At 49.6% G+C, this 26,119-nt stretch overlaps 1 protein-coding gene across 11 annotated transcripts in view; it reads right to left on the reverse strand.

Annotated features, from left to right (window-relative positions):
- MICAL2 (microtubule associated monooxygenase, calponin and LIM domain containing 2) overlaps positions 1–20,235 on the reverse strand; it is a 441,027-nt gene extending 420,792 nt beyond the window's left edge. For 4 of the 11 annotated variants that reach the window (XM_067038594.1, XM_067038595.1, XM_059067905.2 and 1 more), the window contains exon 1: positions 19,994–20,204. The gene's annotated coding sequence lies outside the window, so the exon portion shown is untranslated. Of the gene's footprint in view, positions 1–19,993 lie in introns of all 11 variants that reach the window. The other 7 variants (XM_067038603.1, XM_067038596.1, XM_067038605.1 and 4 more) reach the window with 5 other exon arrangements.
- Positions 20,236–26,119: the final 5,884 nt, after the last annotated feature.

Genomic DNA, 26,119 nt, shown 5'->3' on the forward strand with positions numbered 1-26,119 from the left:
AAAAGTCTGGTGGTCACATGGTCTCCTCCCCACCCTCCTCAGGAGAAGAGCAAAGAGGAAATGATGAAGGGCTTTGTAGGGATGGTCAAGCTGAGCCTCCAGATGGAGGATGCCTGGGTCATTACCTTCCACCCACTAGTCGAGTCATGGGCATATTACTTAACTCCGCCAAGCCTCAATCTCCTTACCTATTAAATGGAGATAATAACCAATGACCACAGAGGATGACTGTGAAGACTGAGTGAAATGTGAATGTGAACGTGCTTGGCAAACTGTAAAGCGCCCTTAGAAACGGCAGACATTTCCCACAGTCTTGGGAGGGAGGTGGCGGGCTTCAGGTCAGAATATTCGGCTGCAAGGGAAATGGGAAACTGGGAACCCATCCTAGTCGGCAAATCTTCCAGGACAAGGCACAAGTCTCCAGGGATTGCAAAAACATTGATCGAGACCTATTGCCCAGTCTCAAGCACTCACTGTCTGGTGAGGGGAAAGCTACACCCACATTTGCACCATAAGGCAAAATAAAAATGTGTTACTGGAAGGAGAGTGTGGAGATAGGACATTTTATTCTGGCCTCAGAGGTCAGGAAGGCTTTTGTAATAATATTATAACATAATAATTATTAGCATAATATTAAGTCTTTGTGAGTGCTCGCTATGTATGGCAGTTCTAAGTATTTGCACGGCCCATCTCATTTAATTCTCATAAAAAGCCTGTGAATGGGTTCACAGATGACAAAACTGAGGCACAGAGAAATTCACTCCTCTCTTGGCCTCACAGAGCTGGTAAATGGTGGAACTGGAATTTGAAGCTGTCAGGCTCTGCTCCTCCAGCACACAAGGGGCGTGGTCAGCCAGAGACAGATCTCAGACTCTCTAGGCAGCTGAAAGGCTCTGATAAGGCCTGCAGGGATGAGTCACTGAGGGAGGGCGCTGACTCACTCATGGCCTCTCCTGCTCCTGGGCAGCTCTGACTGCTGGGCCAGGGTTTCCACTCTGATACTGCCCCTGGTCTGTCCTGGAAGTTGGCCACACCTCTGCACTCCCCAAGGCTCCATATGGGCACCAAATACCAAGGGAGGCTGACGTAAGAACCTGTATGTCAATGTACATTTATATAACAGATCACTTATGAAGTAATTTCTTCTTATTATAAAAGGTAGTCAATATCAGAGGGAAAAGAATTCACAAATTCTGGCTCCGCCACTTACTCTGCTGTGTGACCTCAGGCAAATCTTAGCCTCTCTGAGCCTCAGCTTCTTCATCAGTAAGATGTGGTTAATAGTGTTTATCTCAGGCAGTTCTTGCAAAGATGAAATGAGATAATATGTCTAGTGCAGCACCTGGCACACCATAAATTTAATACGTTCTGGTTGAATCAGATGACTTTACAAAGGGTTTCCACTGGAAAATTATTTTCTTCACAATAATATTTGGTGGTAATAGTGGTCCTTTTAATTAGTATTCATCTGCCACTAAGCTAAATCCATTACATGCTTTACCTCATTTAATCCTTAAAAGCATCATTTTCTTCATTTGATGTAGCTTTAGGACAACAGAAAGAATATGTCCAACACATTAATTTTACTCATACATACACATATAGGGAGAGAGAAACAAGACAGTCAAACAAGCTGATATACTATAATATACAAACTTACTATACGCCTGGTACTGTTCTAAGCATTCTACGTTCAATAACCTATTTCACCCTCTTTAAAATGTGCCTATAAGGTAAGTACTATTTTGTCCTCATTTTACAGATATGGAGCTTGAGGCACAGAGAGGTTAAATAACTTGCCCAAGGTCACTCAGCCAGGATTCAAACCCAGAATAATGAAAGAATACTAAAATAATGAAAGAAAAGTCACAGCAAGAATGTTTAAGCCCCACATTCTAAGAACTTCGGGGACTGCTTGTCGCCCCCCTCCCCACCTAAGCCCTTCCGCCAGTTCCACTCTCACCCTCACCCTTGTCCCACTGCTCCCAGGTAGGAAATGTCAGACTAATGGACTTTGTTAGGCCCTGGTCCTCTCCTCCTGGTATCTCAGCTTCTCTGCCTCAGCCCCCTATATCCCATCCTCTACAAAGCCACTAGGGACATCTTTCCATATGTGGCACTCCTCTGCTCAGGAACACTCTACGGGTCCCTGCTGCCTAGAGCTGAAGACCCCAATGGGTTGAAGAGGATCAATGAAGGACTCAAGATCCCCACAGGATCTGTCTGGCCTGGCATCTTTCCCTTTGGCCCCAGACTTCTCACTTGCTGGTTTATAAGTCCCAGCACAGGGCGAGTCAGTGAGGCCTTTCCTGACCACCCTATTTAAACTTACAGCCCTCCCCACGACTGCTTCCTTCCACACGCACCCAGCACACTCTAGCTTCCTCCCTGCTCTAGTGTTCTGCAGCCACCTCTCATCACCTGGCCTCAAACACTAACTTAAGTCTTTATTGTCTCTCTCTCCCTCCTAGAATAGAAGTTCCACGTGGCAAGGGATTTTACCGTTTTTTTCCTGCTGTAACTGCAGCACCTAGAACAGTTTCTGGCACAGAGTAAGAACTCATAAGTACCTGCTGAATGAATGAATACACATTTAAAATGTCTAAGAAGCAAGTGTCCAAACAGAACAATGGTGGGGTTATGGCTAGCACGCTTCTGGGCCCCCTCTCTGCTCCTGAGAACATTTCTGGGGGACAGGCCTAGATTAAAATGTCCAGAGGTCAAAGCCTTCCTAGGATTTACAAGAGTTCCCTATAAGACCCTGGGCCCTCATCCTCCCATTCCTGTTCTGAACGTTCGCACGCGCGCGCACACACACACAATCTATCATATTGAAGGCAGTCTGCATCTGTCCTAAACTCCTCTGCCCAGCCTCATCTGCCTCTGAGACCCACCTTCAAACCAGGCCATTTCCCACTTCTCCTGGCCTGAATACCACTAGAGGTGCTCTCATCTTCCTCCCACTTATCCATCTGCACTTCTCCTACTCGTCAAGATACAGATCAAATGTAGCCACCTCCGCCTCCACCTCCTCCAGGAAGCCTTCCAGGCCCTCTCCAGTCTCTAGAAAACACTCCCCACGCCCACTTCGGTTTCCACCAGTCACATGGAAATTAGTCATGAACTACTTTGTTACTTGCCTTCTATGAATGAGCTGAACTGTTAGCAAAATCTCCTGTTACTTAATTTTTTTTTTTAACACGTGTATCTTGCTTTTTTCAAGAATACTGTGAATGTTTTGGGAGGAGAGGCTGGGCCTTAACCATATTGTCATCCCCATGGCACAGGGCCTGGGGCACACAGTTGGTGCTAAATGTATGCTTCTTAATTAACTTCCCAACATAACCAAGTCACCTTCCCAATCAGGTCACTTCCTCAATTATAGGTACCTGGACTGGTTTCGCCCAGTGCCCTGAATTTTTTTGTCTTGGTTGTCTGCAAACTCAATCATGGGCTTGTGTTTTCAAAGGGTGTCAGACCTGTTCTAATCATGACCCCCTGTGCTGAGCAGATGAGGATGACTAGGAAAGAAATTATAATGTAAAGTCCCACAGGTCTGGAAAAGGAAAGGACATAGTTGTTCCAGGCAAACCCAGACATTCAGAGTGTTTCCATTTCCCCAAATATGGGAGTTCAACAGAGGAGAAAACACAAAAACAAACCAAAAAAAATGGTGAAAAAAACAAAAATAAATTAAAAAAAAAAAACCACGGTGTTAAGTTTTAGGTGATTTACCACAAAAAAACAATACTTGAGGCCCAGGTATGCCTGCTGAGCACCAGCTCTAAGTAAACTGAGATTAGAACAAAAGGCAGCAAAATCTCAAGTTACTTCTGAGCTTGGAGAGATGAAAGTCAGGGAGGAGAGAGATGGTCCTGTGTGCTGCAGACCCTCTATGCGCTGGGCCCATGCCAGCTCCAGGGGAGGGTCTCCTGGCATCCTCACTGTGAGGTAAGTGTTCTGTGACCAGCCCATTCACACCTGAGGAACTGGGCCCACAAGTCAGCAGAAGGCAGGGTGCTGACTTGACCAAGTGAGTCATCCTCTTTACACAACTCGCCAATCAGGACTCCCAGATTATCTATGCTTTTGCAAATTTTGAATAGCAAACATATCACAGGTTTCAGAAATCAAAAAGCACAGATGTATCCAGGAAATGTACCCCTCCTACTCCTGTCCCATCGACCCATTCTGTCCCCACTCCGAAACAGGTAACCACGGTTATTAGTCGCTCGTGTGTGTTGTGTTGATGTACAAACATGCAAATAGAAATATGTCTTCTTTCCATTATGGACAGCAGACTATACACGTTTCTCTGTGCCCAGCTTTTATCTTTTAAAGGAATGGACTTGGACTAGGACAGGGAGACAGATCATCTCTACAAAAAAAAAGAAAGGTGGGTCTGTGTGAAAGGCCCATGAAACAAAGAGACAGAAATATTCTGGAGAACATGCGTGTGAGGAGGGAAGGCTCAGGGAGTACTCTGGAAGACATGAGTATCAAGAGACTGAGGTGTAATGGTCCAGTCACCGTGGGTACCACTGGTCTGTGGCTGACCCGGATCCCAGGTCAGCCGGAGGAGAGCCCTGAAAGTCGAGGGGCAGGCAGGGGATCAACCACCCTGATGGCACTAAAGCCTCACCGACTAAATGCTCTGACCAGGCTCGCCGAGCACGTCATCTTCCAGAAGAGAGAGGAAGCATCTATAAGAAGGGGAATTAAGCTAATTCCCACGGCAATGACCGAATGGGTAGTGACTAGGGGGACACAGGAAGGAACTGTGGAGGAAAAGCAATCATTTCCTCTGGAACTCGGGAGGGACCAAGAAGGGGAAGTTGGTGCCTGAGACTAAGGAAACAGACTTCAAATTGCTAAAAGAATAGAAGGGCTCTAGGACCCAAGATTGAGGAAGTAAATGATTCAGACACTCTGAAACGCAGTTCTAGCTGTGCAGTTGAGGATGGAGGTGGGGTGGCAGGGGGACAGAGGGAGAGGCAGGAGGAAGAGGAGGAGGAGGAAGAGGAGGGAGGATGGGGCCTTTTAGGAAGCAGGCAGCTCACCATTATGGTTCAGAGCTGGACTTAGGGGCAAACTGACTAGATGCTAATTCCGCCCCTCCCCTTCCTGGTTGTGAAATCTGGAGCAAGTCAGTTAACCTCTCTGCACTTTAATTTCCTCATTGGTAAGTGGGGATAATGAGAGTATCTATCTCATGGGGCTGGAACAAGAATGAAGGGAGTTAGTGTTTACAGAGTCCTCACATGGTGCCAGGCTCACCACAGCTGCCATGTGAGTGTTAGAGAATAGAGCCACGTGGTTGTACGGGAAACCCTGACAAGGTCAGCTGTTGAAAAGAGCAGGTGCCATCACGGGAGAAGGATGCATAACCAAAGAAGCCCCTGAGACGGTGAGGCAGGGCCTCCCTCAGAGCATCAACCGGAGGAGGCCAGCCCAGGAGGAGCTGCGGCTGCACAACATGCCTAGATGGCAGGAAGGGGTGGGGGTCGTCTTGAGCCAAGAGGTCCAGAGGCGTAAAGGGACCCTGGGAAACTGGACCTCGGCTCCCACTCTGGACACACGATGGCCTCCGTCAAAGAGACCTATCCTTAGACGGACACATAAAGATCCAACACTGAGATGAGAAAGGGAGCTAGGAAGGGGGGTGGGGGAAGCTTGGATTTTTAGAAAAGGATATTTAGATAGTTTCAATAACATCAAGCCCCCTGGCCGGCCCAGAACCCTGGGAACTCCGGCAGATGAGACCACTGAACTGCATCTGCGTGGGGCAGCCTGGGGACACCTGAGAGCAGTCCCAGAGCCCTGTGGGAACTGAGAACACATGATGTCAAGGAGCGTTCATGCCTTTCTATGATAGGATGCTTAATGGTTGATGGAGAATTACAATAAATTTGGCATAACTAGACTCAGGAAGGTATCTGGTCAGAGGTCAGAAGAGCAAAAAGGCAGAGACTTAAGCAGGAGCAGCTTGGACTACCTTCCCCAAGCAAGCCCATGAAAGATGACGTTACGAGGGGAGGACTCTGGCAGAGGGCTCTCTCCTGATAAGCATTTTATCAGTGACTTGGGTGATGCTAGGGAAGGCACACTAATTAAACAGGATCCTGAAAGAGTGCAAGGTAACAGAGGGTTGCACAGAATTTAACCCATTGAAATTTAACAGAAATGCTTGTTCTGAACCAGATGGGAAGAAAATAGGAGGCTCTGCACTTAAATTCTAAAGCCACACACATTGAGGACAGGGGAGAAGCAGCTTAGCAACACCCCATGTTAAAAAGATCTGGTCAGGGGAATTCCCTGGCGGTCCAGTGGTTAGGACTGCGCTTCCATTGCCGGGGGTATAGGTTCAATCCCAGATTGTGCAAGCCGCGTGGCACGGCCAAAAAAAAAAAAAGATCTGGTCAGGAGTATTGTCAGTGAGTCACTAATGTGAAGTAGCTGCCAGAAAAGCTAATGCTTTTCTTGGGCTGCATTAAAAGGAGCAGAATGGCCTGAACTAGGGAGGTGATAGCTGCCTTCCTCTGCTGTCGTCACACCACACCATGAATATGGTAGATGGGTCTGGGCACTAGCCTCGATATATTAGAAGGATATGGACAAAATGGAGTTTGTTCAAAAGAGAACCACAGGAAAACACTTGAACCCACATCATGGGTTGTAAATCTGGAAGAAGACTCAAGAGAGGACAAGAGGGCTGTCTTTAAGTATCATATTGCACTGGTTAGGAGATGTGCATTTTTTTTCAGTTATAAAATGTCTGAAAGCAGAATTATCTTATAATCCCCTAACATCTAACAATCTCTCTAGGCCAGAATGCAGCTGGGGCATAGCTGTCATCGCCACATTGTCACTGTCATATGGAAATTTGACTCTTATTCCTGGTGACACATCTGGACAACTGCAACCCTCAACATTTCAAGAGCCAGAACATTTAAGGACCATTTCAGGAAGAAATGTGAGTCCTGGAAAAAAGAATTCCAAAGACAACAGAGATTAAGACATACATCACCACTTTACCAGAATATAATATGTCAAAAAAAAAGAACCCAAACCTATTGATAACTCTGAGTCAAAAAGTGATTTGAAAGATTTGGATTCTGAAAGTGAATAAGTTTTAGAAATGCTGTTAATAATTTATTTTCCTTTTGATGTACATGCAGGAACGATATGGAAGAAAAACTTATGTCTAAAGTCTAAGAGAATTCTTTCAGTAAATATAAACATTTTAAGTGATAACACAGTATTGTTCCACAGTTTAACTGGAAGCAGTTTTTCTTCCTTGAAGGTTCATAAAATAATGGTATATCTTACAATCTATGGTATCAGAGATTTGATTTTAAAAAAAAACAGTATCTGAAGAGCTGTCACATGGAGGAAAGACTAGACTTTCCTTCTCTATGGCTTCAAGGAGGAAGAACTAGGACCAAATGCCAGAAGCTATAGGGAGCCAGCAGGGAAGTGACAGGAAGAGCCGTCCAAAGATGGAATGGGTCACCTCGGATGTGAAGCCCAGGCTGGAACACAGTGGGGAAATCAAGCACCAATGTGGCAGCCCTGTGATCCCAAGGTCTGATTGAGAAAACCTCACCACGAAGAGAAAGCGGGACCATCTTTCTTTGTTACCCACTTATGTGCTTAGACTGAGCTATTCTCTCAAAAAGCCACCACCTAAGGATAAAAGCCATTTAGGGAACAGTACTAAATGGGAGACCTGAGGCAAAGAGGAATGCCGCCCACACCTGTGCTCTCAGACTCCTGTGGGCCAGCTGGGGACCACCTACATGCCTGCTATGTGCCAGGCACGTGACAGGTGTGCTACACACACTGCCCCAGTTAATCCTCACAGCCCCCTGCGAGGCAAGAGCTATCACCCCCATCTTACAGAAGAGAAACCTGATGCTCAGAGAAATTCAGTGGCTCGCCCAAGGTGTTACTGCCACTCAAAGCCATGGTCGGTCTGTGACAACCTGCTTCAAACAGAGGGTGGTCCAGAAGTCTTGATTGGCAAAATGAATGAATTGAGCGCTCAACTGAGCAATCAATGAATGGACCAACGTGGTCTCACATTGGTAGCACAGATGCCAGGAGAAGAAAGAAAGAGGAAAGCCGTTTTAGTGTCCCACCCCCTATCAATAGCTCCCACGGGCACGAAGCTCATGCCATTTGCTCCCTGCAGAAGCAATTTATTCCACCACATAAAGCAAGGGTGTTTCTGAGACGTCTATGGCAGAGGACAGGTGCCAGCTGCCCTGCTCAAATGTCAAAGCACACCAGGTTGCCGTGCCTCCCACCTGCCAGGTTAACACTGGAGTAGGCAGAAGCTGAGCTCAGCTTTTGTCCCCTCCCAGGGCCAGGATGTCCAGAAGGCCGGGGAAAGGCTGGGGAGTCAGCCAACTGCCCCCACAATGTGTTCCAGCCACCTGGAGACATCCAGTCCAGCCCCAGGCCACCTAGGCTTCCTGCTTCACTGGGGAGGTCAAAGTGGGCACCAGATACCAAGGGCATCACCCACCTGAAGGGGATATTCACGTGTTTATGAGATCACAGAAGGGGGAGAATCGGTCATTTCTGATGATGGTCCACAACGCCCTGTGAGCGGGTGATGCCTGCAGAAACGATTCTAACGAAGGAGGAGGGGCTCACCGAGGTCCCTGCCCCAGCCCAGCTTTACTGCCTCAGCCATGTGTAGGCAGGTAACGCCTGCTCCTGATCTACGGGTACCCACCACCAGGGGCTCAGCACCCACGACCCCCAAATCCATCCCCCTCAGGCTGACCTCGAGGGAGGGGAATGACCTCCTGTAGTGAGGTGGTGAAAAGCAGGGGCAGTTACCGTTTTTCTGCAGAAGACAGAGCTGCCAAAGCGCAGGACAGGCGCACTTGGTGGCACAGAAAGTGACAGATGTCCCATATTCTAAGACCCTACCTGAGGGGTTCCAAATGGGCTGCCCTCCTGATCAACTGAAAGATAGAGGCTGCCCAAGCTGACCCCCTTCACAGGGAAGGTGGTGGGACAAACGCACAGACAAGGCCTTATTTGGGCCCAGCCTTCAGTGCCCCCGACCTCCCTGTTCCCCATCCCCTGGGGCACTCCTTGGTCCAGACCGACAGCTACAGTCTGGTCAGTTTACCCGTCAAACGCACGGAGGGCAGTGCAGGCCTCCTAACAGATCCCCCCCCCCACCGACTCCCACACGAGCTTATCCTGCACAGTCTGATCCGCCTGAAGGAACGCTCTGACCATCCCTCTCCAATGGCTGTCACTACCTGCAGGATTAGGGCCATACTCACCCCTTCCCCAGCACTCAGGGCTAGCCTGATTCCAGCCTCGGCTTCCACAGTTCCCCCAGGCAGCCCCCAGGTTTCCACCACGTGACACCCTGAACATACTCTCATGTTTCTACATCTCTTTGTGCTCTACCTCTCCCAATCTCTGCCTATGGAAATCCTATCTTCCAAGGCCCATCTCAGGGACAAAGTGCCACCTCCTCCAGGAAGTCTCCTCTGACTCCCCCACACTGTGCGGCTGTCTAAAGCACATTGCAAACTCTTATCTTGATGTGTGGGCATGAATGAACTTATCTAAGGTACCTCTCTCCATGAGTTAGATGAAGGCTCTGCTCCTGTCATTCAGCACAGCACCCCCGGCACGGCAGCTGTGCACCGTGAGCTAAGGAGCCTAGGTCATAGTGCTCCATGCCGGCCCTGATAGCACCCTATTTACAGTCCTTTCTGATTCCCTCCTCCACCTACTTCCAGCTGACTCATCCCCCATTCTATCAAGGTTTGGCTCTCAGAGGACAGCTAATTGGAGATAAACTAATCAACATGGTATCCTTCCCAATTAAATTCTATATTTTAAACAAAGGCCCTCTGGAGAAAAGGGCTGAAGACAAAGGTGGGAATTATAGGCCCCAGAGCTCTGGGGGAGGTATTTTTGACAAGGAAAGATCTTACACCAAACCATTGTGCAAGCCAGTGTTACCAGGGTATATATCCTAAATTCAAAGCATGGGAGAGCTGCTAGAAAACGGGGTGTCGCTTGGTGATACAAAAGGAAAGGCCACCGGCAAGTAAGGTTGCCCGAGGCTGGTCACAGGCTCACAGCCTGCCAGAAATGGAGGATGGAGAACAGACTTGACTCTGACCTGGTTAGGTGCCCTTGAGCCAGGAACCACACCTCCTGGCCTCCACTCAGGATCAAGAAGCCTCTGAGCCTCAGTTTCCCCATAGGTAAAAAACAAGGAGGCAGGAGTGAGAATTAGATGATCCCAGAGGACCATTCCAATCTGACATCCCAAGGCTCTGTGACTCACGGCCTCCGCCTCTTCCTCCCTCCTGGGAGGTATCATTTGAAACTACCCTACTTCCACTCCCTCCTTACCTTGAGCCCCACCTGAGTCCCAAGGGAAAACTAAGCCTAAAGATCTCCCAGCCAATCAGCAGGCAGCATGCAGGGGGCAGGCCTCTCCCAGCACAGGGGAAAGGAAGGGGCAGATGTTGGTTTCTGTGGACGCAGAAATGCTACTCTCACTTACCCAATTTGTCCCAGCCCAGAAAAAGACAGTTGGCTGATTGCCTTTGCTTCCCTGACCTACCTTTTTAAGAGATTACAACTTCCTGCCAAATTTAAGTGCTGCCCTAAAATCAGGACATATAAGGTCTCTCAGCGTGGATCTGAAGGGTTTCAAAATGGGTAGAGAGTAAGCGTGATGAAGAATGAAACTTGGAGGCAATCTATGCCGGGGTGTGCAGCCCTGTCAATTAAAGATCTTTAAAAATAGCCTCTCTTCTCTCATGCTGAAGATAAAGATGAAGTTTCAGCAATAAACAGACATCTGCTGGAGCTTCTGAAGAGATTACAACATAAACACCCCAGAGAGCAGTCATAAGCAGCCCAGAGCACTCTCCAGGTACCCACAGCATCCTGTTCACCAATGGCAGGGGAGGGCTTAGGGGATGGAGGGGCAGAGAAGGAGGTGGTGTTCAGAGGCTGGGGAAGATGCAGCAGGAAGAGGTGGTGCAGGAGAGTCCAACTTGGCAGAAAATGGAGAACTGGCTGCCTTCTGCAGGGAAATAAAAGCTCAGGATCTACCAAGAAAATTTCCAGAGGATTCCATGCCAGTGTCATTCATTCTGAAAATGGGTCACTCCTTAAAATTGGGAAAAAAAAATGACATTTTTGAGTGCCTACCTAAGCGGGGCACTTCACAAATATTTTAATTTTACCTCTACATCAGTTCCCCGAGATTGGTGTGATTACCACCGTTTTACAGACAAAAATACTAGGGTTCATTGACGCCCAAGGCCACATGCCTAGGATTCAAATCCAGGTTCTGTCTTAGCACATTTGTTTGTCTTTTCCTATATCATCTGCACCTAGAACATGCCCCTGGGGGTTATTCTCAGTGCCCAGACTCTCTATACCCACAAATCTAACACAAGGAGAGTCCTAAAGGGGAGAGGCAGCACAGCAGAGTAGAGGGGCAGGAGTTAAGCCACGCGTGCCTAATTCAGATAACTGCTGAGTCTCGGCAGCCTTGTGGGTCCTATCGCTTCACATTCTGGTGGCTTCCCAGCAGGCCTGAAGATGAACAAAGGGGGAAACAGGCACAGACATATGCCTAGACTCTGTCTGGAAGGAGCCACAGGAGACTGGGGACAGCAGATGCCACTGAAGAAGAGAACTGAGGACTGGAGGACAGGAAGAAGAGAGACTTGTTTTTCACTGAATTCTCTCTGGACTGAGTGAATATGTTCCCCTGCACCCATGTACACATGTGGGTGAATAGCATCATCTGTGTGTGTTGACGGGGTGAGTGCCACGCATCCACACGTGGGGGGGGGCAGTGAGTACCAGCATCTGTGCATGTGTGTGTATGAGGGTGAGTACCATCATCCATGCACGTGGTGTGAGGAGGGGTTAAATCCTTTTTAAGAGAGTCCAAGATGTCAGGTACCAGGTAACAGACACATCCAAGCTGGTGAAAGTGACCTGGACCAAGAGGGAAGTCCTGCGTCCCCTGGTCGCAGCAAGCCTGGAATCCAGAAGAAGCCGAGGAGTCATCCAGAGCCTCCTCCTTCCCTCACAACAGGAACATGCTGTAACCCCAGGCAGATGGCAAGAAGCTCTCTGAGCATGAACCCCATGGCCCCCAAGGCCGAAATCAGTTGCACAAGCCCCCTAGGACATTCCCTGAGGAAAGAGATTGCCTGAATCCTCTCCTTGAGGCTCTGGAGAGAGGCCTCCCCGATTCCCCTGCTGATTCCTCTATTCTGTCCCTTTCTTCGGCCATTGGATTTCTCACCCCTCCAAGCAGGGAGCTCCTGACTGTTATCACCTTTGTATCAAGCTGAGCAAAAGCCCAGCTGTCCTGACACGCGGAGCCATCAGCACCCCAACTTTATAGCAGCTATGAACTCTATATGCTGCACCTTGACCCCCCATGCTACTCCCCCAGGATGAAGCTGTCCAACAAAGGGGTCAGCAGCTCTGCCAGGCCCCCAGCAGACCCTGGACCCACCCTCCTCCAAGGAACAGCTTTCCTTGGTGATCAAAAAGTCCAAATGACTTTTTCCCAGGCCGTTCTTCATCCTCCCCTCCACCTCATTCTCCTGGCCCTGGCACAAGTTAAACCCTGAGATCCTGCAAATCTTCACCAGATTCTGTCAGTACTCAGATCAGTAGCCAAGGCCAGCCATCCAGAGTCACCAGAGCCAAGAAGCAGTTTCCGCATCTTAACACATTGACACTACGGTACAGGACGAAATGTTCTTAGACTCCCACTCCCATCTCTGGCCTGGCTGGGCTTCTGCACTGGGTGTGTCAGGAGCTCGGGCCTGCAAACATCCCAAAAACCTGCTGCTGTGGCAGCTCAGGGACCAGGGGCCACCGGCCGACTCCCTGCCATTCTGTCTTGCTGCCAGCAGAAAGGACATGGGCACTGGACATCCTCCACTGCAAGGGAAGGGGAAAACCTGAGCCCCAAACCAGCAGGAAACAAGTCCCTGTTCTCAGACCTGCCTTGATCTTGTATTCCCCAGAAAGAAAGCTGACCGAGCCTTGAAAGGAATACAAGAATGACAAGGTCTCTGGACACCAATGGGAGAAGGCAGGTGAGGGTGGGAACAGGCAGGGAGATTACCCTGACCCTCAGGGGAAAGAAACACCAGTGCAAGTACGGAACACACTAAAAATCCCAACCCTAAGAACATCGGCACCATGTGCCACACACCACTCACCGCCAGCCACACGGGAGACAGACAGGCTTTCCTGGGAGAAGCTGTAGTAATATTTAGATGCATGGATGGGTACAGAGCAATTGCATTTGAGAAACGATACCATACCTGGTGCTCACAAATGGCTCTTCATCTGGGACACAGGGATGGACACTTCCTCAACAGCTAACAGCGAAGGGAAGCATCGCAAATATCACACTCCACCCTGACCTAACCCTGTGATGAAGGTTTGTTTGTGACCAGAGGGCCCAAGTCCCCATCACCCCCACCAACTCTGAGTTCTGAGACCAGATGATCAGGGCTTGAGAAAGGAGGAGCCTTATCAGCGCAGACAGACCAGCCATGCTTTCTACCTCTCAGGAGGTGGCAGGGAGGAAAACAGAAAATGATGGAGGGAGGGGTCAGGGCCCCCCAAAGGGAGGTCAGTGGGGCGTTTGGCCATCAGGCACTTTCCCAAGAGGAGAAGACAGGCCGTCTGAGCCTGAAGCTTTGCCCTGCCTGCTTTTTCTTAACCCAGTATGTTATTCTGTCTTCCTCTGATATCGCAAACTCTCTGAACAAAAAAATCAAAATCAGGAGCCTAACATTAGAATGATTTCTTTCTGGGGAAACCAAAATGAAATTCTCAGGAATGAAAGGGAAGTGGTAGACTGGGAGGGAGGGTGAGACTACATGGATTTCATAGCTTCCCATCTCCTAAGCTCCAGCTTTCTTTGCTTTCTAACTTTTAAAAAGTACAGGTGTGGGAATTCCTTGGTGTCCAGAGGTTAGGACTCTGTGTTTTCACTACGGGGGCTGGGGTTTGATCCTTGGTCAGGGAACTAAGATCCTGCAAGCTGCACCTCATGGCCAAAATATTTTAAAAAAAAATTTTTTTTAAGTACAGGTAAGTTCTTTAAAATAATGTCATAAAATAAGCAAATATCAAAATCCCAATGGCTCTGTGACCTATCCACACATAAAACTGTACCAAATGCATGTATAATTTTGTCTACCCATCCAAATTGGTTGACGGAAGCTCTGTTTTTTAAGAGGAAAAAACCCCAAATATTTGGATTTTCCATTAGAAAAATAAAATATTTTTATTATAAAAATTTTAGGGCTTTCCTGGTGACGCAGTGGTTGAGAGTCCGCCTGCTGATGCAGGGGACACGGGTTCGTGCCCCGGTCCGGGAAGATCCCACATGCCGCAGAGCGGCTGGGCCCGTGAGCCATGGCTGCTGAGCCTGCATGTCCGGAGCCTGTGCTCCGCAACGGGTGGAGCCACAACAGTGAGAGGCCCATGAACCGAAAAAAAAAAAAAAAAATTTAGAAAAATACTGAGAAATAAAAGATAAAGGAAAAAATTAACTTTATCCCTGCCATGCAGAGAGAAAAACAACATTTTCTTATACTTAATGCCTTGTGGAAAAGACTGTTTATGTTTAAGAAGAAAGAGGAGGAGGAGGAGGAAAAGAAAAAAGCCTCTTAATTTGGGGTCTATGTGCAGAGAAAGGTCTTTTTTGGGTGGGTCAGAAGATGGCTATCAGAGTGCTTAACACAGGGACTTCCCCAGTGGTCCAGTGGTTAAGACTGCCTTCCAATTCAGGGGGCGCAGGTTCGATCCCTGGTCTGGGAACTAAGATCCCACACGCTGCAAGGTGTGGCCAAAAACAAACAAAAAAGAGTGCCCAGCACCCTGGGGAGATCTGACAAGGAAGCTAGATGTGAAGCCTGTTAGCCAGGGGAGAAAGTACAACTTTTCCTTCCCTCCTGAGCCTCTGGTCTCCTTTATTAGGACACCCACAAAGGTGCCAATGGTGATACTATCTCTTCACCATAAATTCAGACCAGACAATGAAAGGTTGTAAGTGTTTGTTTTCTGTCACAACCTGTCAGTTGCAGATGGATAATAACTTGAGAAAAACCCATACCCCGCCCAGGTGTGAGGCCAGATAGAGAAGGCCCCTGAAGGTACAAGGCAGAATCTTGCACTGCCCAGAGAGGCAGGCGGCAGTCTCTGGGCAGCAAAGCCAAGTGCCTGGCTCTTAATGTGGTAATCCCTGAGGCTGAACAGGTCAGGATTCAGGGCTCAGGCAGAAATGACCTCAGTCCCCGTCAGTCCCACATGTGATCTGGGGAGGCCCGCTGCTGATCAGGGCACCACGGCGGCTGTCTGGGCTCCCCACACCGCAAACCAGAGCACGCAAGGGAGCACGGCAAATAGTTCTATTATTTCAGAATGTTTACAGACTGACGCTTGCTGAGGAAATGTCCACACGTGATCAAGTCATCTTTTTTTTAAAACCTCTTATCTAAACACAGGCATGGGCAGTTACAGAAACCTACCACTGGGTTAATTCATTCAAAACGCATTTCCCGAGTGGCTAGGACACCACTGGGCAGACTCTCACCATGCCTCTGCCCTGTCCCAGACACGGCACTGGGGATCCCCAACAGAGCACAGAAGTGGACTCCAGCATCAAAGCGTTCACCGTCCAATGGGAGATTTAAAACGGAGGGTAACAGCTGGTTAAAAGTGGGAGTGGGGCAGAGGGGGTGGTGCTCCAGATTAAAGTAGGCTTAAAAGGACTACCAACCAAATGCAGCATACAGACTTTGCTTGGATCCTGATTTAAACAAACCAGTGATGAAGGTCACTTCTGAGACAATGAAGGAAATCTGAATATGCACAGATGTGACCAAAGCATTACTGTTAATTCTGCTACATGCAGTAACATCCATGTGGTCATGAAAGAACATTCTTTTCAAAATAGATACATGCTGGATTATATAGGGGCAAAATGACATGGTATCAGAGATTTCCTTTTAAATATTTCAGGAATAAAAAATAGAAGGGAAGAAAAAGAGAGAGAGAGAGATGAAGCCAGTCTGGCATGATCTTGGTTGTTGAAGCTGGATAATGAGTATTTGGGGCTCATTATACTATTCTCTCTATTTTTGTGTTTGAAAATGTTCTTTTTTTCTTTTTTGGCTGTGTGGCTTGCAGAATCTTGGTTCCCCAATCAGGGATTGAACCCAGGCCCCCGCAGTGAAAGCACTGAATCCTAAATGGACCACCAGGGAATTCCCTGAACATGTTCATGATATTTTTAAACAGAGGACTGCAACACATCATGGTAGATATCCTAATGAAGACTGGTATAAAAGGCAAAAGGGGACCTCCCTGGTGGTGCAGTGGATAAGAACCTATCTGCCAATGCAGGGGAAACAAGTTTGATCCCTGGTCCGGGAAGATCCCACATGCCACGGAGCAACGAAGCCCATAGGCCACAACTACTGAGCCTGAGCTCTAGAGCCTGCACACCATAATTACTGAAGCCCGCGTGCCTAGAGCCCGTGCTCCACAACAAGAGAAGCCACCACAAGAGTAGCCCCCGCTCGCCACAACTAGAGAAAGCCCACAAGCAGCAACAAATACCCAGCGCAGCCAAAAAAATAAAAATTAAATTAAATCTTTAAAAAAATAAAATAAAGGGCTTCCCTGGTGGCGCAGTGGTTGAGAGTCCCCTGACTCTCAGGGGACTGATGCAGGGGACTTGGGTTCATGCCTCAGTCCAGGAAGATCCCACATGCCGTGGAATGGCTGGGCCCAGGAGCCATGGCCACTGGGCCTGTGCATCCAGAGCCTGTGCTCCGCAACGGGAGAGGCCACAGCAGTGAGAGGCCCGCATACCACAAAAAAATAATAATAATAAATAAATAAATAAATAAAGTAAAATAAAAGGCAAAGGGGATATAGAGCAAAGAGCAAGGAGGATTTGTGAGAACCAGAAAATAAAGCTGCCAAGTTTATGAGTGTTTTAAATACCATTTCATAGTGGGGTAGGAAGACATGTTCACAAATAATTAAAATATAAGATGGGGAATCATAAGCACAGCAGGCGGCTGCACACACCAAGCCTCCAGAGTTCAGAGGATGGCCACAAGGTTTTTTCCTGTTTCCCTTAGTGTTTAATTCATCACACAGACCTCACTAATGCAGAAAGAGGCCACACCCCTAGCTTGGTCACTCACTAGCTGTGTGATTGGGGGAAAGTTCCTGAGCCTCAGTTTCCTCATCTGTAAAATGGGAATAATCCCACCTACTTCTTCAGAGGGCTAAAATGGGGATCAAGTGATACAAAGAATGAAAAACCCCAGCATGATGTACAGTGTTTCCTTTCTTGGCTCTTTAAGCAACAGAGACCCTCTAGCCCTGGGAGGGCCTCAAAGATTGGCAATGTTCAGCCCAAATCTTGCACCCATACCCCAGCCCTCCCACCAGGGTCAAGGCTCTCCCCCAAGAAGGCAGGACCTCCCCCCCCCTCCTTAGTAGAGAGTGAAAGGAACAGACCCATGACTGGGAGGCACACCCAGATGGGGGTGTGGACATGGGCGGAGAGAATAGAGACACATCCCAATCACAGGCAGAGAGGGATTACTCAATGCTCCTCTACTCCTTACAGTTCCTGGGAATAGGCCTCCAATGACCAAGCTACAACCAGCCTTAGTCCTTAAGCTGATTTATACTAAAGTGTAACTGCTTGGTAGTAGGCTAATCACGATTTTCTTTCAGAAAAGAAGGATGAGCAGAAAGGCAGCCCTGGGCCTGAAGAAGGAAGGAGGCAGTGATTTCATTTTTTATAAACATAAGCTCGAACTATGCATTTCAATCACCTTACAATCACAATCAGTATACCTCAACACCTGCCCTCCCCGCAAAACACAAAATAAAACTAGAATTGGCCCTAAGGTAGAGGTTATTTCAAATAACAGTCCTCCTGGGACTTCCCTGATGGTCCAGTGGCTAAAACTCTGCGCTCCCAATGCAGGGGGCCCAGGTCAGGGAACTAGATCCCGCATGCAGTAACTAAAAGATCCCGCATGCCACGGCGAAGACCCTGTGTGCCACAACTAAGACCCGGCACAGCCAGATAAATAAAATAAATATTAAACAAAAAAACATGACACATATAACAGTCTTTCTAAACCATCCTAGAAGCCAACTCTCAGGCGCAGGGCCAAGTCAATGGCAGAGGCAGACTTCCCCCTCAAATAGCACCCAAACACCAACAGTCAGTCCTTCCCCATCACAGCAAGACCAACACCGCCATCACCCCTGATGGAGGACAGGGTGGGCAAGGGGTCTGTAGGCTGAACAACCTGGGCTAACCTGGGTCAGTTCAAGTGCGTTGCTAAAGAAGCACCCACAGGATCTTTGGATGGAATCTTTTCAGAGGCCAGGAGCCTGCAACACAGCACACCACTCTCCACAGCCATGCGGCGGCAGGAAGGGCACTGGATTGAGCTCTGGCAGAGTCTGGTTCAAAACCCGGCTCCGCGGCTTTCTATGTGACCTGGGGCACTTACCCTACCTGAGTCTGTTTCCCCATCTCTAAAATGAGGAGGGCATAATTCTCAGAGTTTTTTGAGAGTTACTGTGAAATTCTCAAAAAGTGCCACAGGGCAGGACCTGTCCCTCAGTAGGCACTTAATAAATCTGTCTTCACTCTACCTGAAGGCCCGTTCTTACTGCAATAAGGGCTTCCAGAACATCAGGTGGGACTGCCCTGGAGAAATGAGCCCTCCCCACCCCCGCCCCCGCCTTGGATCCACTTCCCCTGGAAAAGGGACAGGAACAGAGCTGGCCTGGGGGCCCAGGGGACCCCGGTGCCAGAGCACCCAGGCAAGCAAATGTCTGAGAGCCAGCCGGCGGCTGGCTTTTTTTCCCACGGGGCCTGCCCAGAAGGGGGCTGGTTAGTGGTTTCATCCTTCACCGAAACCACTGAGGACTGCAGTGAGCGGGCAAGAATAACAGCAAGAGGTCGCCACACTGTTTAAGGTCCCAGCAGGGCCCGATGCGCCTCCAGATAAAAGCTCTTTGGGCTTTAAGAACCCAGGCTTTAGACTAAAACAATATGGAAAGAGACACACGTTTACTCTGGTTTCAACAGCCTCCTCCTCATCCAGTAAAGGCCATTCCCAGTTCTGCCGCGAGGCTGGTCTAGGATAAAGTTAACCCCACCTGCCCCGGCCTGGAAGCCAAGTCAGCGGCGCTTCTACCCAGGGCCAGTCGGCAAAGGCAAGGCGGGAGTCTGGGACGCCCCGACAGGGGTGCTCCCGGGCCTGGGGAGAGCGCAGGCTGCTAGAGGCGCGAGGCTCAGAAAGGACAGCGCCACGTCCCCGCGGGCCACCGCCACCGTCCCAGACCCAGTCCCCGCCCGCAGGCGGCCAGGCCACCGACATATGGCCCAACTTAACTTCCTGTTGTTAAGGAGGGAGGGGAACAGGGCGGGGGTTGGTAGGCGGGCAGGGGGGGACGGGGGGGCGCCCAGTGAAAAGCCGGGAAAGAACGTGACCGGCGAGGAGCCCAAATCGTGGGAAGATAAGTTTAGGGATGATCTTCTGTCCCAGCGGCAGGCGGTACTGATGGCGCGTCGCGCCCACTCCATGTCGACGTTTGGGTATTTTCTAGGCTTAGAATTGAAGAATTTGGGTGTTGGGGGGCGGAGTAAGAAGTAGCTCGAGGTACTGGTTTCTAATGGATTCGGAGAGCGATAGGGGTACCCCGGCCTCCCTGAGCAGTGCCACCTGCTCGCTGGGCGCCCCGTGGGGTGGGTCTGAGGCGGGAGAGGCTGCGGCGCACCTGACCCTCTCCGGCGCGGGCCAGGGCACAGAGTCCAGGCTCGGCCGCCACGGTCTCCGCCCGCCCTCCTCAGAGCCCCTCGCTCCCCTTACCCTCCCCCCGGTCTTACCGAGAGCCGAGCAGAGCCGGCCGCCGAGCCTCGGGTGAGCCCTTGTCTTTGCCTAGGGCCGTGTGCGCAGCGGTCTGCACCCGGAGGCCGCCTGCGGAGCTGGGAGCTACCTAGGCGGCCCGGCGCAGGCTTAGCCGGGCGAGCGCCTGCGGTTCTGCGCCGCGCCGCCAAGGGGACGGGGATCCACCCCCATCGGCGGCGCGGCCAATGACAGGTCAACCGGGGGGCGCAGCCCCGCCCCCAGCCTGAGGCCCATAGCCAATGGCAGAGCGGCGCGGAGCCACCTACGCTCCTCGCCCGCCCCTCCCCTTTGGAGCCAGCTGTCACCGCGGCTGCAGCGGGCGCACGTGGGCTGCAGCCCAGCCCGAGGGTAGGGAGCATCCCTGCGCTCCTACCCAGGCCAGTGCAGGTCTGAGACCAGCAGAGGGCCGATGGGGGCGAGGCTTGGTGTTGCTGCTAGAGGAAAACCCCGGGTGCTGGTATCCAAATGTCAAGGTAGAGAGGCGAGGGCTGGGCTTCACTCTCCTTGGCCTAGGCAGCTGGAAAGCAAGCCCCAGCGTCCCCTTTTGGACTTGGGGGAGCAGCATAGCACTTCCCTTACCGGCTGTGGACCTCCCTTCTTGCTTTGCTCCTTGACCACCCTGGGCTTCAGCAAACCCCTTCTAGCGGATAGTCCCTTCCCCTCACCTGGACTGGCCTTGCCTAGAATAAAACTGGTGGGAAGAGGGGCAGTGGTGCAGACCACCTGTTACCTTCGTCACATCACCCAAGCACCCTCTCTTCTTGGCTGTCAAATGGCTACCTTAATCTCTGCTCTGCCCACCCTCACTGGTTGCCCACAGCTCCAGAGAGCACCGTTCACAGTGTGAACAGTGTGAGGGGTGTGAGGCTGCTTTGTGAACTGCAAATTCTGCAAACACCTTGGGCAGACTGCTCTGGTAGCAGTGATCATGAAACAGGGATCCCACTGGCAGGAGCTGTGTCTTACTCACCTCTGGGGCCCAGGGGCCTAACATGGGCTTGGCCCAATATAAATGTTCTTGCAACAGAGCTGACCCAGGGGGAGGAGAACAGGCAGGCTTGGGCAGAGAAAACAGTATTGTGGCTCCAGGCTGCTGGAATTTCCACAGCATCAGACCACCCTCTGGAGAAACTACATTCCCTTGCCAGGCAAGTACAAATAGAGCAGTTTGCCCCCATCAAACCTGGGGCTTATTTTTTTTTCCATACTCACCATGTGATCCTACGCGAGGCCTTTTGGGTTTTCCCAGAGATTGTCCTCCTTGGTTGCTCTCTTAGCATCTTCAGAGTTCAGTCGACTTCCTGAACATGAACTTTCAGCAAAGCCGTTCCTGTTCAGTTTGCAAGACACAGTCAGCACTGATTCTCAGAGGGGCAGCTCTCCACTCTGATGGAACTCTGCCTGTGATGCCAGTTGATGAGGTATCCTCTACGCACATTATCTCATTTAATTCTGAGATAATGAATGGAATGGTATAGTGATAGTGGCTCTGCATGGTATGCATTTTTATTATCATTCCCTTTTGCAGATGGGAAAACTGAGACTCAGAGGTAACATAGCTTATCAAGGTCACATGGTTAGTAAGTTTCAGAGCCTAGATTGATTCTGGATTCCAGAATCTGCATGCCTAACCACTATGCAATGGGGCCTCTGCCATCCTGCCCGTATTTCTAGAGTGCTGGACAGGCCAGGCCTATCCCTGAAGGAACTGCTCTGGGGCCTGACCTGCCCCCAGTCCATCCAAACGTTCTGTTGAGGTCAGGCCTGGGCACTGTTGGGGACAGGAGATGAGGTCAGCATGGCCCTGCCTTATTTATTTACAAAGTGACTGATAGAGGAAACAGCATTACCTCTGCCCCCAACCCAAATCCTCACTGGACACAGACCTCTTGCTTCTGGCCTGGGCCTGAGACACCCATGCTAGGGATGGAGATGGAGACAGAACCATTCATTCATCTCACAGATGCTACTGTGAGCTAGATATGTTTCTTGCATTCATACAACTTATTCAGCTGATAAATAATCAGAAGTACACAGTGCTATGGGAGCTGTATTCTTTATCACTTACATTTTTTATCATTCCCATCACCTTATCTATAGCATGTGTTCTCCAAATTAAACAAATTTAACACTACTTCAGGAACACTGTGGGCCCACCAAAGTGAGATACTACTGCTCAGCATAGACATTCTATTAGCTCAAAAACTAAAATTTATCAATGTGCTCCTGGGACCTCTGCCTCCTCTCTTCCCAACCTTTCTAACTTGGGGGGCTCAGGTGAAAAAGAATCTTGGGTCTGAGGGCTGAAGAGCGAATTTTCCTTGGTTGTAGGGCAAGCTGGGGGCTGATGGAGGCTGATTGCAGGAAGGGAGATAAGCCTTGAGACCTCTTGAATCAGTGGTCAGAGTCCCTTGCCACCACATACAAGCCACCCTTGCTGGCTATCTCCCTGGGGGGTGGACAGGAATGGGGACAGAAGATAACAATTGTCCCTTCTCTGGACAAAGCAGTAGCCATACGCTATCCTGCCGGACTGTGACTGTGTCTGGGAGTTTATACAACTAAGATCTTCAAAGAAAAGATCGTGCAATGTTAGAGTGGACTTAAAAGAAATATTATCTAAGCCCTTCACTGAACAGATTAAAGAAATTTAAAAATTAATGGGGAAGGGAAGGCACCACGAGAGTCACAGAGCATGGAAGTGGGTTCCAGGTCTCCAACGCCTCTGCTTCACTCTGAGCACGCCAGGCAAACTCAACCTCCTTGCGCCATGGCTCAGTATTCTATATTTAATAACAATCTCTTCCCAGCCCACTCTTCTGGGATGGCGAATGTGTGCTTGTGAAGGTTGTCTGGGAGATGCAGATGGCCACATTAGCATCAGAGGGAGGGAGAGAAGGAAGGCCCAGATTCATCCCTAAAAATATCTACATCTCAGACTGGAAGCAATGGGTCTCAGCAGCACCACGCATGCCTCCCCGGAAAGAACTCCAGCTGGTGATCTCCATCATCATTGTTTACCAACCTGATGGCATCCTGCAGGGGCTGGAGGGGTGGTGTGTCAGGCCTGGCTTCTTTTTATTTCCAGCCGAGCAGTTGGCTTGAAGAAAGGTCAGAGTTGAACTAAGTGGATTCCCAATGCAGAGATTTCCTGCAGAGAAGTCCAAGTGGGCCTCACAGCGTTGGAATGACAGGGGAAGGAGTGACCACCTGTGCCTCCTCCTCCAAATGAAAAAGGATCTGTGCCCTCGGACCCCTTCCTCACATGCATATGTTCCAGGAAGTGGTAAAGCAGTGAGTGTGGTCTCACCAGCTTTCTCCCCAAGCCCCTATCAAAGGGCTTTGGTCTTTCAGAAGGAAGAGGAAGGCCGATATCTATACAGTCTGGTGACCTCATTAGATGATGAGAAAAGGCTGATTGGCCCCAGTCCACCTTGGGAGCTATCTTTGGAGAAGGGTTTTCTAAGGAAGTGGAAACATTTCTACCTCCCTCAAACAAGCTCATGAGTGTGCGAGAAGCAAGGTCACTGGGGCCTTGTTCCAGCCCCTATCATCCCGATAGGCTTCAAAATGCACTATTTTTCATGGATAAGACATGTAAAAGTTTTCAAGGTCTCTAGGAACTCATCAAGCTTACCACACATTCAGTGTACTTTCCAGAGACAGTTTGGAGAAAAACTGGCACATGTCAAGATCAATAATGCCCTCAGAGCCACTGCAGCACTTTGGGGAATATGCGTAATTGGCTGCAAAGATGGGAAGGTCAGTGCTGGAGAGATGAGGCCACAGGCAGGAGGTGATGTAGCAACCAGAGCAAATAGAGAGCGGGTGTGCGGAGGAGAGGGGAAGAGACACAGGGTCATGAAAGTAGTCTGGCCCCAGCTCCAAACAGTCTGGGGAGAGGCAGCGGTACATACACACATACTCAAAGCCAACTGTGAAATCTGAGGGCTCGATTCTGGTCTCTAGAGACTCAGAAGTCTAACCAATACCACCAAACCCACTACACCGTCATGGCAGGCTGGTCCATACCTGATGCCCAGGCAGACTCTTGTTCATGCAAACCTAAAGCCCATTCTAGGACACACTGCTGTTATTGAATGAAGCGCCCAAAACCTCCACAGGGTAGGGGCAAGGACGGGGACACTCTTTTCTGTTCTAGCCCATGGAGGGGACTCACTCAGGTTCAACTGTCTATCCTTCCAACATATATCCACCCCACAAATACATACAATGCAGTTACTCTAAGAGGCATCATAGCCGAGCAGTTAGGAGCACCAACTCTGAAGTCAATATGCCTGAGTTTGAATTCCAGCTCTGCCACTTATTAACTGGGTGACCTTGGGCAATACTTACCCTCTCTGTACAGCGGGTTCCTCACCTGTAATGGGGAATAGTAATAGCAAAGAGAGATGTGTGCTTCGAACACATATACATAGTAAATAATGTACATGGGTTTTGATTAAAATAATTTGGGGTCTAGTATCAAGAAGGGGGTAGAGAACTAGAGTCTCTAAGAGAAACCATTATGAGCAACTCCAGATCAGGGACATGGCCACTCCCAGCACTACACTTGTGTGTGTATCTCTCAACCACATTTTAAGGTGGATAATTGTCATCCACACCTTAGAGATGAAAAAATGGAATCTTGGAGAAGTGAAGTCACTTGCCCAGAGTCTCCCAGGAGCTGGCATATGACAAGGTGAATCTAACTGGCTGACTCCCTACTCCTGGCTACAAGACTGGACACAGCACCCAGGCCTGGCCAAGCACATAGCCCCAGGGGTGACTGGTCCAACAGACATGTATATGGTCCAAGCAGATTTCTTCTTCAGGACCAGTGTATAGGAAGCATGAGAGAAGCTCCCTGTCCCTGGAAGTCAGGGCTACCAGTAGTCCCACATGCAGTGGAGGAGATTGACTACAATAGGAAAGAAAGAGACTCCTCTGACCGAAGAAGAAAAGTTCCAGCTATTCTCTGCAATTCTCTTGACTCCACCCTCCTCTGTGTTGGTTGTGTCTTCAGGCTGGTTTTCCTTACTGTAGCCAGTGCCAAAACAGCTCTCAGTGCCAGAAGCTACCTTATCCAAAAAAGAACATTTCTGCCCCAGCATTCCAAGCAGGAGTCCTGAGATCCACTCTGATTGGATTGGGTCACATGCTCACTTGAACCCGTGCCATAGCCAGAGGTCTGGAATGTGCTGATTGCCCATGCCAGTCAGGCCCCTGACTGGACCTGGGGTGGGCTCGGCTTCCCCTGAGACACCCAGGCTGCATGGCACAGAGGTGGACACCTGAACAAAAACTGAGTATGGTTAGGAAGGGAGAAGAAGGGATAGATTGTTATATGTTGGATGGGTATAGCAGATGCTTCTGTTTTCCGTATACACCAGTGGCTTTCTATTGCAAGCACCTGTGACTCCATACCTGTGGGTTTCTTCTGGCTTCTGCAGTAAGCTTAGCCAATGCAGAGGGCAGTCCAAAGTATGAGATTTAACACCACTGGAGCAACCTTCAAACAAGAGTGAGCAAGAGTTGGTGGATACATACCCCAAATGTCTCGCCCTCAGGTGGGATATCTTGGAGGTGTGTGTGCTCTATCTCTGTCTCTGTCCCAGGGATCTCCAGCAGGACTGAGCCCAGGTAATTGCTTGTTAACATGTCCTCTATTGCTTCCCTACCATCACTTCCTCAGTTCTTTACTGGTGCTTCCCAGGATTACTTCCCAAATAAACTACTTGTACTCACACTCCCTTCTCAGGGTCCGCTTCTGGGGGAGCCCATCCTAAGACAGTAGGGTCAGCTCATCTGAGCCCCAACCTTAAACTCCTCGAGATGAGCAACAGTGTACACTCCACGTGTGTTGCTTAAACAGCACCCAGCACATGGGAGGTGTCAGTAAATGTTTTTTGAAGGAATAAAAGAGGAAGCTATTTAAAAGCAACATACAAACAAGGTGTTCATACCACCCACCTACTGTTTCTCCCATGGGTCTGGACCACAGCCATAGACTTGGGCCCATATGAATGCTCAGAAGGAATTTGTACTTTTTACCTCTCAGGAAGTACATCACCCTGACCTCCTGTTGTATCATCCACTCCCCA

This window comes from Kogia breviceps, chromosome 7 (assembly GCF_026419965.1).
Source record: "Kogia breviceps isolate mKogBre1 chromosome 7, mKogBre1 haplotype 1, whole genome shotgun sequence".
Lineage (NCBI taxonomy): Eukaryota > Metazoa > Chordata > Mammalia > Artiodactyla > Physeteridae > Kogia > Kogia breviceps.